The following is a 13,658-nucleotide window of genomic DNA, read 5'->3' as shown; positions in this document are numbered from 1 at the left end:
AGACCCCCTCCAATAGCACTGGAGAACCAGGATGATTGACTCTGGCTGGTACCCTCCTACCTCCACATGGATGTCCTGCTTTTTTTCATTCACAGCTGCTTATCTGAAGCTCATCCCCCACTCCCATTTATAACTTGCTCAAAGCAGGTGGTACCCATTAAACAGTATCTACATGTTATTTCACATCTGGGCTCAATAACTCATATTAGCTGGATGTAGGTGTGGGCAAATTAGCTGAAAACATAAATTTCAACTACACCAAATCTGCCTAACTTGTCATTGTGCCAATGTGTCGCTGCCATTGGATGAGAGACAGCTGCCTCACACAAGACCAAAGTCCTCATCCTGGGGCGCAACACCTCCACCTAGGAAGATACCTGTTGGCCTGCCGAGCTAGGAGACCCCACCCTCACCCACTAACCACTCACAAAACCTCTGCATCATACTGGACTCTTGACTCACCATGAACCACCAGATCAACGCCGTCACCTCATCATTCTTCCACACTCCTCGCCTGCTTTGGAAGACCTTCAGATGGATCCCCACTGAGGCAACAAAGTCGGTCACTTATGCACTCATCAGCAGACTCGACTATGGCAACACACTCTACTCAGCCGCCACCCAGAAATTGCTTAGGAAATTTCAGAACAGCAGAACTCCACATACAGACTGGCCCTCAACATCCCCCGCTGCAGCCACATGTCCGATCACCTGCAAGAACTCCACTGTCTCTCAGTCAACAAAAGAGTCACGGTCTTCACACACACCTACAAAGCTCTCCATGACGCCAGACCAGCATACCTGAACCACTGCCTCTCTTTCCATATACCCACCAGACACCTCAGCTCTACCCAACTGGCTCTCGTCACTGTCCCTCGGATCCACAAGACTAGGACCGGAGGAAAATCCTTATCCTACCTCGCTGCCCAGTCCTGGAGCACCATGCCTCTCCACCTCAGGCTCTCCCCGTCTCTGACACAATTCAGGAAGGATCTCAAGACCTGGCTCTTCAAATCAACCACAGCGCCCAGTCAGACCTGCAACCCCTTCTCCCCCCAGCGCCAGGAGACCCTCACAAGTGAGTTGCGGCTCTTAACAAGCACAGATTGATTGATTGAATGTGTTAATTGGAATCTAATAGGGATCTTGGAAATATGATGTTTTAGGAGAATATGATATGGCTCTTGCCATTCCAGTAGGTACATACAACACCCAGAGTAGCACATATTCCTCTTGGACAAAAGAATGTTTTACCTTTAACACTAACTTGATGACCAGTCCTTGGGGGTCATTGTTGATACGCTTAATGCGTCATTTGAACTCTCTTCAGTCCCTACTCTTTGGAAACACGCAATGGTTACGCCATTATTAAAAAAGCCTACAGCTGACCCGGAATGTTTGGCAAACTACAGACCCATTTCCTTGCTCCCTGCCTTTTCTAAGTGCCTGGAGAGACATGTCCACACGACTTTAACCACCTTTGTCGACAATAACTCACTCTTGCACCCCTCACAATCTGGTTTTCGCGTTGGTTTCTCGACTGAAACCACTCTTCTTGGAGTCACAGAACACATTCATAACCTGCTTGATAAAAGTCAGACGGTCGCGCTCGTGCTCCTTGACCTGAGCGCGGCCTTTGACACCATATCCCATGAAATCCTCATCAAGGCACTGTTTCGGAATGGTGTCCGAGGTAAAGCGCTTGATTGGATTCGTTCCTTTCTGGGAGACAGGACCTTTCAAATAACATCTCCCACAGCTTGCTCTGACTTTTTCAAAGCCCCCCACGGCGTGCCTCAGGGATCCATACTGAGCCCACTATTTTTTAATATTTATCTCAGACCCCTAGCAGATTTAGCTGAAAAATCTGGACTTTCCCTTATGACCTACGCCGATGACTCCCAAATTATTTTCTCCCTATCTGAACCTAGTCCGTCTTCTTCTTCTCCCCTCAAACTTGGTTTACAGAACATCCTGAATTGGATGACTAGAAACCATTTAAAACTTAATGGAGACAAGACAGAGGTTCTTCTTTTAGGAAAACGGCAAGAACTTTGGAATCCCTCTCACTGGCCTGACCAGTTGGCCACTTTTCCTACCCCAGTGACGCAAGTTCGCAACCTTGCTTTCATTTTGGACAGCACCCTCTCCATGACCAAACAGGCCAACAAAGTTGTTGGTCTTTGCCTCACCGTTATCAAATGGTTGAGGAAAATTATATGGATGCTGCCCCCTTCCACTCAGAAGACTCTAGTCAATGCTCTCATTACATCGCGGATTGACTACGGTAATATTCTGTATCTCGGGTCAAATAAAGCGGTAATCAGTCGACTGCAACTTGTTCAGAACGCCGCAGTCCGACTACTCTGTAAAATCCCGAAAAATTCTGGTGTTTCAAGTCACCACAGGGAACTCCACTGGCTCAAGGTGGAAAGCAGAATACGCTTTAAAGCTCTGACCTATATGTTCAGAATCAAGGCTGGTACGGCACCAAATTATCTTTTATCTTTGGCCCAGCCATACATCCCCAAGCGTAGTCTTCGCTCCCAATCACTCTCCAATTTTTGTATCCCGAGATTTAAATTGGCAAGGATGGGAGGCCGATCGTTTGCCTACCGTGGGCCATCCCTCTGGAACGCACTCCCTCCTTTCATTCGAAAAGAGGAAAACTATGACAGGTTTCGAAGAAATGTTAAGACCTGGCTATTCGAGCAATAACTAGATTAGCTAGCACTCGTCCCTGACATGTTTCTTGCTGTATCTCGGCGCCGGGAAACCCTTTTTGAGTAGCTGTTGCGCCTTACAAGATCAAATAAATGAAAAAAAAATAACTTCATGAATTTTTATTTAAAATCAGAGCATGGTATGATACGCCGATCTGAATGTGAGGCTTATTGGAAGTGCTGTGAGTGAGCCTGACCTCAAAATTTAGTGCAGACAGCAAAAGTCTTTATCCCTTTTATATTACAGAATAAGATGTTCACTTTTATCTGGTCAGGAACAGAATCTCAATAGGTTTCTGTGGGCAGCAATTCTCCATTGAACATTCCCTCATAGGCAATTATGTTTTGTAGTGTCTTTCCCAGCCTGGTTGTCCGCAAATGATTACGTCACATGGAGCTTAGTATTACACATCTTTATTCGTCTGCGTTTAACAGCATCTCAACATTCTAAATCAGCCTTCAATGCATTCCGCTCTAAAATCTACATCACAGCTCCATGGAGTCCATCAGGAGCCAAAAGGTTTCCATCATTACTAACTTGTAAGACACTAAATATTCCTCTCTGTTAAATGAAAAACAAACTACATAAAAATTAAATCTCTTCAATCAATATTTTTATGCTTTAATTGTTCAATCTGTTTTTGTCATTGGAAACTAGGAGCTGTCACCATGAATATCCATGATCTGGGTTTGATGGAGGAGAGGCAACTGCAGTCACTAGTGCTTCAATGTGTAGATCTGAGACCGGTGCTCGTTAATTCTATATGTTGATTTGCAAGAGAACTGTGCTAGATGAATTGCAGGTTGATCAGCACAATGATGCATGTCAATTGGGAAATGGAATTTTTCAAGGTCATCTTTAAAGAAATGTTAGCAAAGATGTAATCCATAGTGGGGATTCAGCTAACAAAGGCTTTGAGTGTTATCTTTCTCTGTAATACTGATGAAGTAAACAGATATGGCCAAAATGACCAAAACCATATACACCTTGCTCAGTATTTGATTACAGCAAGACTTTCAGATACAGTGGAAAGACATAACCTCCAAGTGAGAAGGGATAGATGAGAATGCTAGGGAGGAACATTTCTAGGGCATTTAGGAAGAAAACATTCTGAACCCTTTTCCTTAGACCCAGCATCAGATCACTAGCTAATGAGACTTTTTTTTCTGGAATGGAAATTACAGAAATTAAGAATTGGCAAAGGCAATATGTTTCTACTCTGAAATGGTTTGCCAAAGCTTTTTGTCCAAAAAGCATGTGTTCACATGCGCCAAGATGCATGCATGGTTTATAGGCATAGTGCAAAGCTGTGTGTGAGTCTCACACAGTTTTGTACTGGAATGGTGCCCTTCCAGTGCAAAATACTATACTTAGACTAACTTTAAAACTTTTCCCACTATGGATGTATGCTGTACAATGCAGCACACATGCAAATTTGGAAGGTTAGGAGAAATTAAAGCACTTCTCCTTTTTAACGCATGTTTGGTGCAAAAGCATGCCTACTATTGTTAGTAGATAGAGTTGTATGCCAAAATTCATGGGTGGTTTCATGGAAACACCTGTGTACAAGCCATGGTACATCTCCTTAAGGCAAAGTAATGCAAAACAGAACTTTGCACAGCTTTGCGTTACTTTCAGGCAGCTTTCCAGCAAACCAGCTTTTGTGCTGAAAATTAAATCCAACAGAAACAAATGTGTGCAGATTTGGGTTACTTGTGTGACCCAAACCCAGTGCAATACGTTTGTAAATCTGTACATATAACTCTCCCCCTTAGATGAGAATTAGGGACTAACAGGGCCAACAACTAATGTTGTACTCACTTTGGTCTTTGCAGTGGCTGTAGGTGTGGCTGAAAGCAGTACCACTGGTTTGCCCTTGAAGATGGGTTACTGCTTCAGTCATTTGACAAGCAGATTTCCTGAGGTGCCTGAGATACTGCTACATTAATGTAATTGAGAGATATTGAAGTCACAACTGGGTCAGACCCTTCCTCTTGATCAGAATATTGTTGATTGTTTCTCTCTGCATGTCTCAAATTAACTCCCTCCTTGCTTCTGCATGGTGTTTTCAGCCTTTTAGTAAAGCTACATTGCAGGTTATTGATCTTGGGTCACCTGGGTGTGATTGGATGAGAGGATATGCCTAGTTTCTCTTGGAATTCTCTCACTTGGAAGGGGTGTATTATTTGTTTTTATTTATGCAGGAATGTCAAATCTAGCCATCGCTTTTTCTAGCTTGGTTCTCACCTGGCAATGTCTGTAGACTGGATGATTTCTGAGATGTGATACTTGGTACAAGTTTCAATAAGTACTAACAGATATCTCAAATTGTGAAGAATGAAGAAGTCTTCACTGGCTCAGTACATGCCTCTTCTGTATTTATCGGGGCTGAACAGGTCCTCCTCCCTTGACTTGGCAGTATTGACAGTCATCGACTAGTTGTTCTGCTCCCATAGTTGTGCTTTAGTTTTAGTTATTCCCTGGTGGTGCAGATTTATGTCTGATGCCAAACAAATTACTAAAAATTACAACTAACCCCCCTCCCCTTTAGCGCCTTGAGACCCTAACGGGTGAGTAATCACGCTTTACAAGAAACATGATTGAGTGATTGATTAAAAAGAATTGCAAATTTTTCAGAGAATAAATATTTCAATCAATTGTGGTCCCATTTCAGTGATAATATCCATAGATAAACAGGAATGGAAATAATGCATTTCAATATGTTCATTATACTGTTTATGTGGACTACTAAAAGAGGTTCAACTCAAATGAGCCGACGCCCAAGTATATCCATAAGCCAATCAAAATAAAAAAAAACAGATATACAATAAAAAGCAGTAAACAATTAATACATGGATTGCGTCTGATAATGAAACAAACAAATTAATATCATGAGACAAATGAAAAACAAAAAGTTAAAATACTATAATCCCTTACTCTGAAAGAGAAATATCAATTTCTAAAGAAAGAGGAATAGAATATATAGAATCTATTAAATAGAAAATCATCAGAAAATCAGCAGTAACTTCTGTTGTGGTGAGGACTGAACAATATTTAGCTTATAAATAACTTGAAAGATATTTCACTAATTCTGTGTCAATATCTACATCTGCATAACAATTTTATTTGTACATTAATAACATGCTTTGATTGCAGTCTCCTAAATTGCAGCACTCCATTACCACCCCTTATGTAGTGTGCAATCTGATCAGCACCAGAATATTGCAACAATTCCATCCTATCATTAAGAAATTGTGAAAACTGTTTGGCCAGAGTGTACGTTTTATCAATGTTGTTAATGACAATGTAAATGCTTCAGTATTCTCTTATTGACTGGATAAGTAGTGTATGCAATACAATATTTAAGTACATAGTAAGACATAAATAGTGTAAATGGAAACACATGTTATATATATATTTTTTTTATAAATCCTTGATTAGTTTTCCGGAAGGGATACTATATAATCTTTCTTGATCACATTGTTTTTCGAAATTTTTGGATCTCATACTGTGAGAAATTGAGTTATTGGTTGAGCGGGGCGTGAATCCTGCTCAAGCAACAGCCACAATCCCTGTCAGGGTGAACCACAACAGTCACTAAATTAACCTGTGCTTAACCCTCTGGTATCTTGGCACAAAAGCTGTCAGGCTTAACTTAGAGGCAATGTGTACAGTATTTATGCAGCACACAAACAGCAATGACGTGCAAATACATCGGAAGAAAACTTCCACACCAATTTGGAAAAATAAAGTAAAATTCAATAAATTAGTTGACAACAAAATGACAAACATCCAATCAGTAGACCCAGAGTTATAATTTTTTTAAGTTTGAGGTAAAAAATAGCACCTAAAATATCATTTTGACAACCGAAAACATCTAGTCACACGAGAGGAGGTCAAAGTCGAAAAATATGTCAGACTGCGATGGAGCGTGAGTCTGTTACAAGAAGTGAACTGTGTCCAGTCGGTGCTTACCTTCGGACTTAAAAGATATTTGAACAAAAAGTGCCTTGAGAATGTAAAGGTTTAGCGGGGCAAGGCTGTAGGCGATGTCTGAGAAGCTGCTGGACGAAGTTACAGTGAAGATTTCCAGATTCGTACTTAGTCTCTTTTTATGGAAGTCGGTAATCTCTAGTGAGGCGAGGCTGAAGGCTATAGCTCATAATGGCTCCAAGAGGCCAGATGCCCTTTCTGCAAAGGACCGCTGAACAGGATTTGCTGCAAAGGAGAAGTAGCGGGAGCTACTGCAAAATTATCCTGACCAGTGAAGCACCTTGGGCGAATAGTCGAGCAGGTTGGTCCTCGTCTCCTTTCAGTTCTCAGAGGTGTTTTTAGCCAAACAGTTTTCCAAGTTTAGGATTTCGGCTAGCTGGGCGCCTTTAAGGCCCAGGACTTGGGAGGCACTACTTGGAGGGTTGGGACTCACTCAGGCTAGGTTCAGGTGCAGGTTCAAGATGGTGGGAGTCTATTCTGTTCCTGAGGCTCTGATCAGGAGGCCAGCCAATTAGCCCTTTTTAGTCACTCCAGTAGTCCTATGTTCAAGCAGTGGACAGGGCTCAAGCAGCAGAGTGGGCCTCTGAGGGTTCACGGCAGGCTTCAGACAGCTGAGCAGTCCTTCCAGGTGCAGCAATGTAGTCCTCTGAAGTACACAGCAGGCCACAGCAGATGGAAGTCCTCTGAAAGTCCTTCACAGGTCCAGAAAGTGAACTGAAGAGTGGTACCATTTTTATATCTTGTGCATTCTTTAAAGTTGGGAGACTTTTCTAGAAATTCTCTTTTGAAGTTCTTATAGTTTCCTGCTTTCCCGGCCCTGGCTCCAGCCTGGATGCATGAACAATAAAGCAGTGTGAAGTCCTTTGTTTGCAAGTCGGTCTGTGCCCAGCTCTGCCCACCCATCCTGCCAGTGATTGACCTCTATTGTGTGGCTGTGTGGAAGGAATAAACAAAGCCCAGCTGCCAACTACACCCAGTCATGTGGCCCAAGAACAGGCTATAGGCAGCATATAGTTAGGGTAGGAAAATACCAACTTTATAAAAGTAGCATTTTCACAATTGTGGCTTATCAATCAATCAATTAATCAGTATTTGTATAGCGCAGCACTAGGGGTATCAGGGCGCTGAAGGTGCTGTGTTTCCATTGAAATTACAGGTCTTGAGTTTCTTTCTGAAGTCTGCCAGGGAGGGTACTGTTCAAAGGTGGAGTGACAAGTCATTCCAGGTCTTGGTGGCGATGTAGGAGAAAGAGCGACCCCACTGCAACTGTGATGGATGGGGGATGTGTGTGAAGGTGAGTGAGGAGGAACACAGGTGGCAGATGGGAGTTCAGTCGATGGTTGATGTAAGATCGTTATTGTGCATGTAGATCTTTGTGGTCGTCTCTTCTGGATAGGGAGCCTGGGAAGGTTTCTGAGATGGGGGTGATGTGGGTCCATTTGGGGAGGTCCCGGATGAGCCTAGCTGCCTTGTTCTGTATGGTCTGCAGTCTTTTGAGGAGCTGGGTGGAGATTCTGATGTAGAAAGTGTTAACATAGTAAGGTCTGTTGGTGTGCGTGTTAGCCTGAGTTCTGCTGGCCACCAACTCTGGTCCCAAGTGAAGGAGTTCTTTCCGAAGATCAGTACTTCTGTTTTGTTGGAGTTAAGTTTGAGGTAGTTGTCTCTCATCCATTTGGCTATGTTGGTCATGGCACTGCAGAAGTTTTTTTGGCTATGGAGGGGCCCACAGTGAGAGAGAGGGTACGTTTTAGAGTCAGCACCATTGGAGATTATGTTGAGTCCATGGAATGTGACAACATGTGTGAGGGGGGTCATGTAGATGTTAAACAGGGTGGGGTCAAGGGATGATCCTTGGGGTACGCCGCATATGATGTGCTTGGGTGCAGAGGTGAAGGAAGGCAGTCGGATGCTCTGTAAACATCCTGTAAGAAAAGAGGTGATCCACTTGAGTGTGTTTTGTTGTATGTCGATTTTGTAGAGTCTGTTGATGAGGTGTGGTGGGAAATGGTTTTGAACTTAGTGGAGAGGTCCTGGAGGATCAGGGCCACATTTTTTCCACAGTTGAAGAAAGTGTTCTGATGTCATCTCTGGCAGAAATCAGTGTGGTCTCAGTGCTGCTGGCAATGAATCCTGAATGTGAGGTGGTTTTATTCCAGGTATTCAGTCGCTGTTAGTCGATGGCTTTCTTGAGTTCTTTGGCTAGAAAGGGGAGTAAGGAAATCGGTTGGTTATTTTTGAGATCACTGGGGTCAGCCAAGAGTTTCTTTAGGAGGGGTCTGACTGATGCGCATTTCCAACTGTCAGGGTAGGTTGTTGTAGAGATTGAGGTGTTGAGGATACTGGTGAGTGCCATTCTGATTGGGCTGGTTCTGAGGTTGGATAGACCGTAGGAGCTGGGGTCAGTGGGTGCCCCAGAGTGGATAGACAACATGATGGCTGAAGTGGTCAAATTGGTGAGCAGAGACCAGGTTGTGATCATTTGACTGGTGTTAGCTCGATGGTTCAGGTTGTCAAGGCTGGGAGTGGTGGGTTGTGGTCAAAGTTATTGGTGATGGTAGCAGTTTTGTTGTGGAACTAGTCTGAGAGGGTGTTTCAGAATTCTTGGGAGGGGTATATGGTGTTCTCTGTGGCTGTCGGATTGGGGAATACCGTGGCTATTTTAAAGAGTTCCTTAGTATGTTTTGCCATGGTGTCAATGTGGGCAGTGATGGCTGTTCTCTTGGCTTCCTTTTTGCACAGGTGGACATTGCTGTGGGCTGCTTTGTGAGCAGCTCTGTGGGAGTGGTTCATAGAGGTGTACCATCACTTCTTGAGTTGGCTCCCAGTTTTTGGATGTACCAGCTGGCTTGTTTTGAGGTTATGTTGGTTTTTGCTGGATTCGGAAAGGCTACTCTGTCGGCACACATGATGATCCAAGCAGAGTAGTTCTGTATGGCATGGGCAAGGTCTAATGAAGCCTCGGATTGGGTGGTGCTTAGGGCCTGTATCCACTGGGTCTCAGTCACCTTGCCCCAGCTGCATGGGAAGAACTGTGGTGCTTGGCGATGGCATGCTGGATGTCAGAGATTGTGAACTGAATGATGGTGTGAGTTCTGCGATTTGGCTGAATTTGATTCTGTTGCTGGATGGAAAAATGGAGTTGAATGTGTGTTCGGCATTGTCCATGTGTTCGGTAACCAGTTGGACGAGGCTGATGTTGTTCAGGTTCTCCAAGAGGGTGCTGGAGTTGGCGTCATTGTTGTCCTTGACGTGAATGTTGAGATTGCCGATTATGTAGTAGTAGTGGAAGTCAATGGCTAAGGGGGTGATGAGCTTGGAGATGGCATTGCAAAATGCTGGTAAGGGTCCTGGGGGTCTATACATGAGGGTGCCTCTTATCGTGGTCTTGGTGTCAGTCTGTAACCAGAAGTTGAGGTGTTCCATGAGAGGCGTTTTACTTAAAATACCACTTTACCATTAAAGAAGATTTTAAATTACAATTTCACAGGCATGAAACATGAAATCCTTACTTGATCACAATCAGAAGTTAGCACTTATTAAATGTAATAATGCAATCCAATATTATCCTATGGGAGAGGCCTGTCTCACAGTAGTGAAACATGAATTTAGGTGTTTTTCAATACAAGGACAAGCAAAACTTAATAGCACATGTCCAACCTTTTCATTACAATGCACCCTCCCTTATGGGTGACCTAGGGCCTTCCTTAGTGTAATAAAAGGGGGGTTTAAATCTATGCAAGGGTATTATTTTGCCAAGTCTGATTGGTTGTTTAAAGCTTAATTTAAGCTGCAATGTCATACCTGGGCCATGTTTTAAGCTGCACTTAAATGGGCAGCACAATAAGTACTGCAGGCCCACTAGTAGCATTGAATTTATGCTCCCTAGGTCTATAGTATACCTCTTTGCTAGGGACTTATAAGTAAAGTGAATATGCCAATTAGTTGTAAGCCAATTTGGGCATGATTTCGGGAGGGAGTGTAAGCACTTTAGTACCAGTTAGCAGTGATCAACACAGTCCTTAGCCCAACAAAAACGAATTCTGAAAAAATGGGAGAGTGGAGGCAAATTGTTTGGGGGAGACTCTGCAGAGAGAGCCAAGTCCAACACATTCAGAAGTATTTTGTTTGTTTTTTAGTAATGAGCCAGGTCTTACTCCTTATGGCGTGACACTAAGATCATCTCCAATCACTTCATCTGATCATAAGATGGATCATTGCTTCTTAAGGTAGTTATATAGAGTGTAGATTATGCCAGGCACTTTTTTGCTCGATTTGTTATGATTTAGGAGTAGTAGGATAATTACATCATCAACTTTACATACTAGCTCTTTCAATATCTTTTTGAGGTTACCCCTCTGTCTAGTATGTTGTAACATGTCGTAACACCTCTTTTCTAACATTTTAATATGCCTCCCTAGATTTGCATTTCCTGCATGCACACAGCAATAAATTATGTGCAATACTACACTTTAGTTTCTATGGATGTATAATGTTCATGGGTAGGACATCAAATTATCTCTTACTGTTAATCACTTCGACTGTGGCATCAGCTATTTTACGTTCTGCATATTGATAGGTACAGCAAACATTACATTCAAATCATTAGTATTTAGTATATCTGCTGTACCTTTCCAAATTACAAACAGATCATCAATCTATCTGAGCCATAGAACAATGTGGCCTGTACATTCAACTGAATCAGATGACCCAATACCTGCTCCCACTACTAGGCCAGAAAAATATTGGCACAACTGAGGGAAAAGTTGGTACCCATCACTTTTGCCATAATCTGTCCAACTGGTTCTAGAACATGAAGATGTTCTCATCTATAAATTCATATGAAGTAACCACTGTTTGTGATGTTATACCGTGATGGGTATCACAGTCCCACTCTACTGAAAACCAGGTACTGTGGAAATGGAGATATTGTGTCCTCTTCCCTCAGAATATAACCCTCCATGCTGACTGGAGAACAGACGTGGAATGGTAAGTCGTAAGGTGAAATGGGGAAAAAGGGAAGAGAGGGGTAAGGATGTCTACTGACATGATTCGGCTCAATCATGGTAGGTACACTGTGTTGCTTTCCCCAGGATGTGTAAAAAGTCACAGGGAATGTGTTCCTTTAAACGAAAATAAAACACAATTGGCAGAGAGTATATCTATAACCATGCACATCTTTAACAGTGAACACCATCTGACTCATTCAAAAAGATGATATCAATGGTCTATGCTCAACAATGGCATACAATGCAAAACCTCCCATAGAAAATGCAATAGATTCCATAGGAAATGTCAATCACCATCAGACTCCTAGTAATCCATAGGAGTGGATTCCACACATGGTTCCTATTAACTTCATAGGATACTTGTGAAATCAGGATGATAACTGAAAATCCTGAAGCTCAGTCAGGCAATCAAAAGGGAATAACATAAGCACAGTCTCAAACCTTTAGGATCAGGCAGGAGGGGAAAAAGAGGAACTGAGTGAAGGGCTTACTTATAGGATAAAGACTAACTGTTGTCCAGTTCAGAAGGAGCGAGCAACAAGCTAAAAAGAGCAAGGCAGACTATTGTACAGTGCACCTACCAGGATGGGAAAAATAGTAGGTATAAGCAATGAAGAAATGCTTTAACTGTCTTACACTTCCTTGCATATTTGTAGCGGGAATAGGAAGTTCAGGTAACAGGGAAGAACAGAACTTGATCAGACCATCTAGGGAAAATGGGACTCAGCAGAGAATGCAGAGAAGCAAGGCAGTAGACTCCATAGGGCCGCCTGACCGGGACAGACCCAGCAGAGAAGGGAGGAACTTCAGGGCTGTGCACCCAGCATTGAAATCCTTCAAAGTAAGGCAACAGGGAATAAAGCTAAGGGTCTAAGGCATGGAGGACATAATTGAAATGGACCGCATCTCTGGCACCTGATAGACATGCCTCTGATCATGTGGTAGCCATGCCTTTCAGTCATGTGATCGTAGCCCCGCCATTTACAGTGCGGCATCGATGTTCTCTCTGTGAAGGAGTACACAAAGAAATCAGAGAGGAGAAAAATAAAACAAAGGTGATCCCCATGAACCCTTAAGTGAACCTTGCCCACCACCCTTGAATCGTTCAACAACACCGCACAAAAGGTAGTGCCAAATATAGCTCCTAACCTAGTGAATGGGGAGGGGTGGACCCAGATAATGTTTCCAGAATGAACGGGGGAACCTGAGGGAAGCAAAGATTAGCAACTTGCATGGATTGTAACAATGGGACGGGCTCTAAAAAAGAAATTACAAGTATTGCTTCTATCCATATGCTTAATGCTGGGGTACAGGCTGTCAATGTCTAAAGTCATTATAATATTAGCATTATCTTTCGATTCAAATCCTTATATTCTAGCAATACAATACAATCTTTGCTATCTCTGAGATAAATTAGCAAGCTTTGCACAAAGGAAAATAGAAATTTCTCGCACCTTCTGTAGGAATTCAAGCAGATACCTAAAGACTATGAAATGGTTGTTTTATGTCACTAGAGCAATTTGTGTGATGTTCACCTGCCCAGAATTGCAGAAGATGGCATCCAGTGTGGGTGCATTGTGTAAGTCAGTCCACAGATGATTTGGTAGAAATTGAGGGTGGTAGGGCCAGATGTGATGGTATTAGGCATTTGTTCTGTTTGTTACAACAAATGATAGGTCATCCAGGATGCATATGTTTGGATATTTGATAATAACATTGAATAAGGTGTCTAGAAATGTGGGCAGAGACTTGTATAGTAGTAGACAGCTTCATAAAAACTTTAGGGTAGGGTTCTATTTTGTCAGCAGTTAGGTACATTCTGATGTTAATGCATCTTCCAGTTTGGGGATAGTTATGTCTTTCTTGAATATCACTTCTAGACCTCCTCCTTTTTTGTCTTGGTGGTTCCATGTGAAGCATTGTTATTGTGGTGGA

Source organism: Triturus cristatus, chromosome 8 (assembly GCF_964204655.1).
Source record: "Triturus cristatus chromosome 8, aTriCri1.1, whole genome shotgun sequence".
NCBI classification, from domain to species: domain Eukaryota; kingdom Metazoa; phylum Chordata; class Amphibia; order Caudata; family Salamandridae; genus Triturus; species Triturus cristatus.
Note: the sequence above shows the minus strand (reverse complement) of the source record.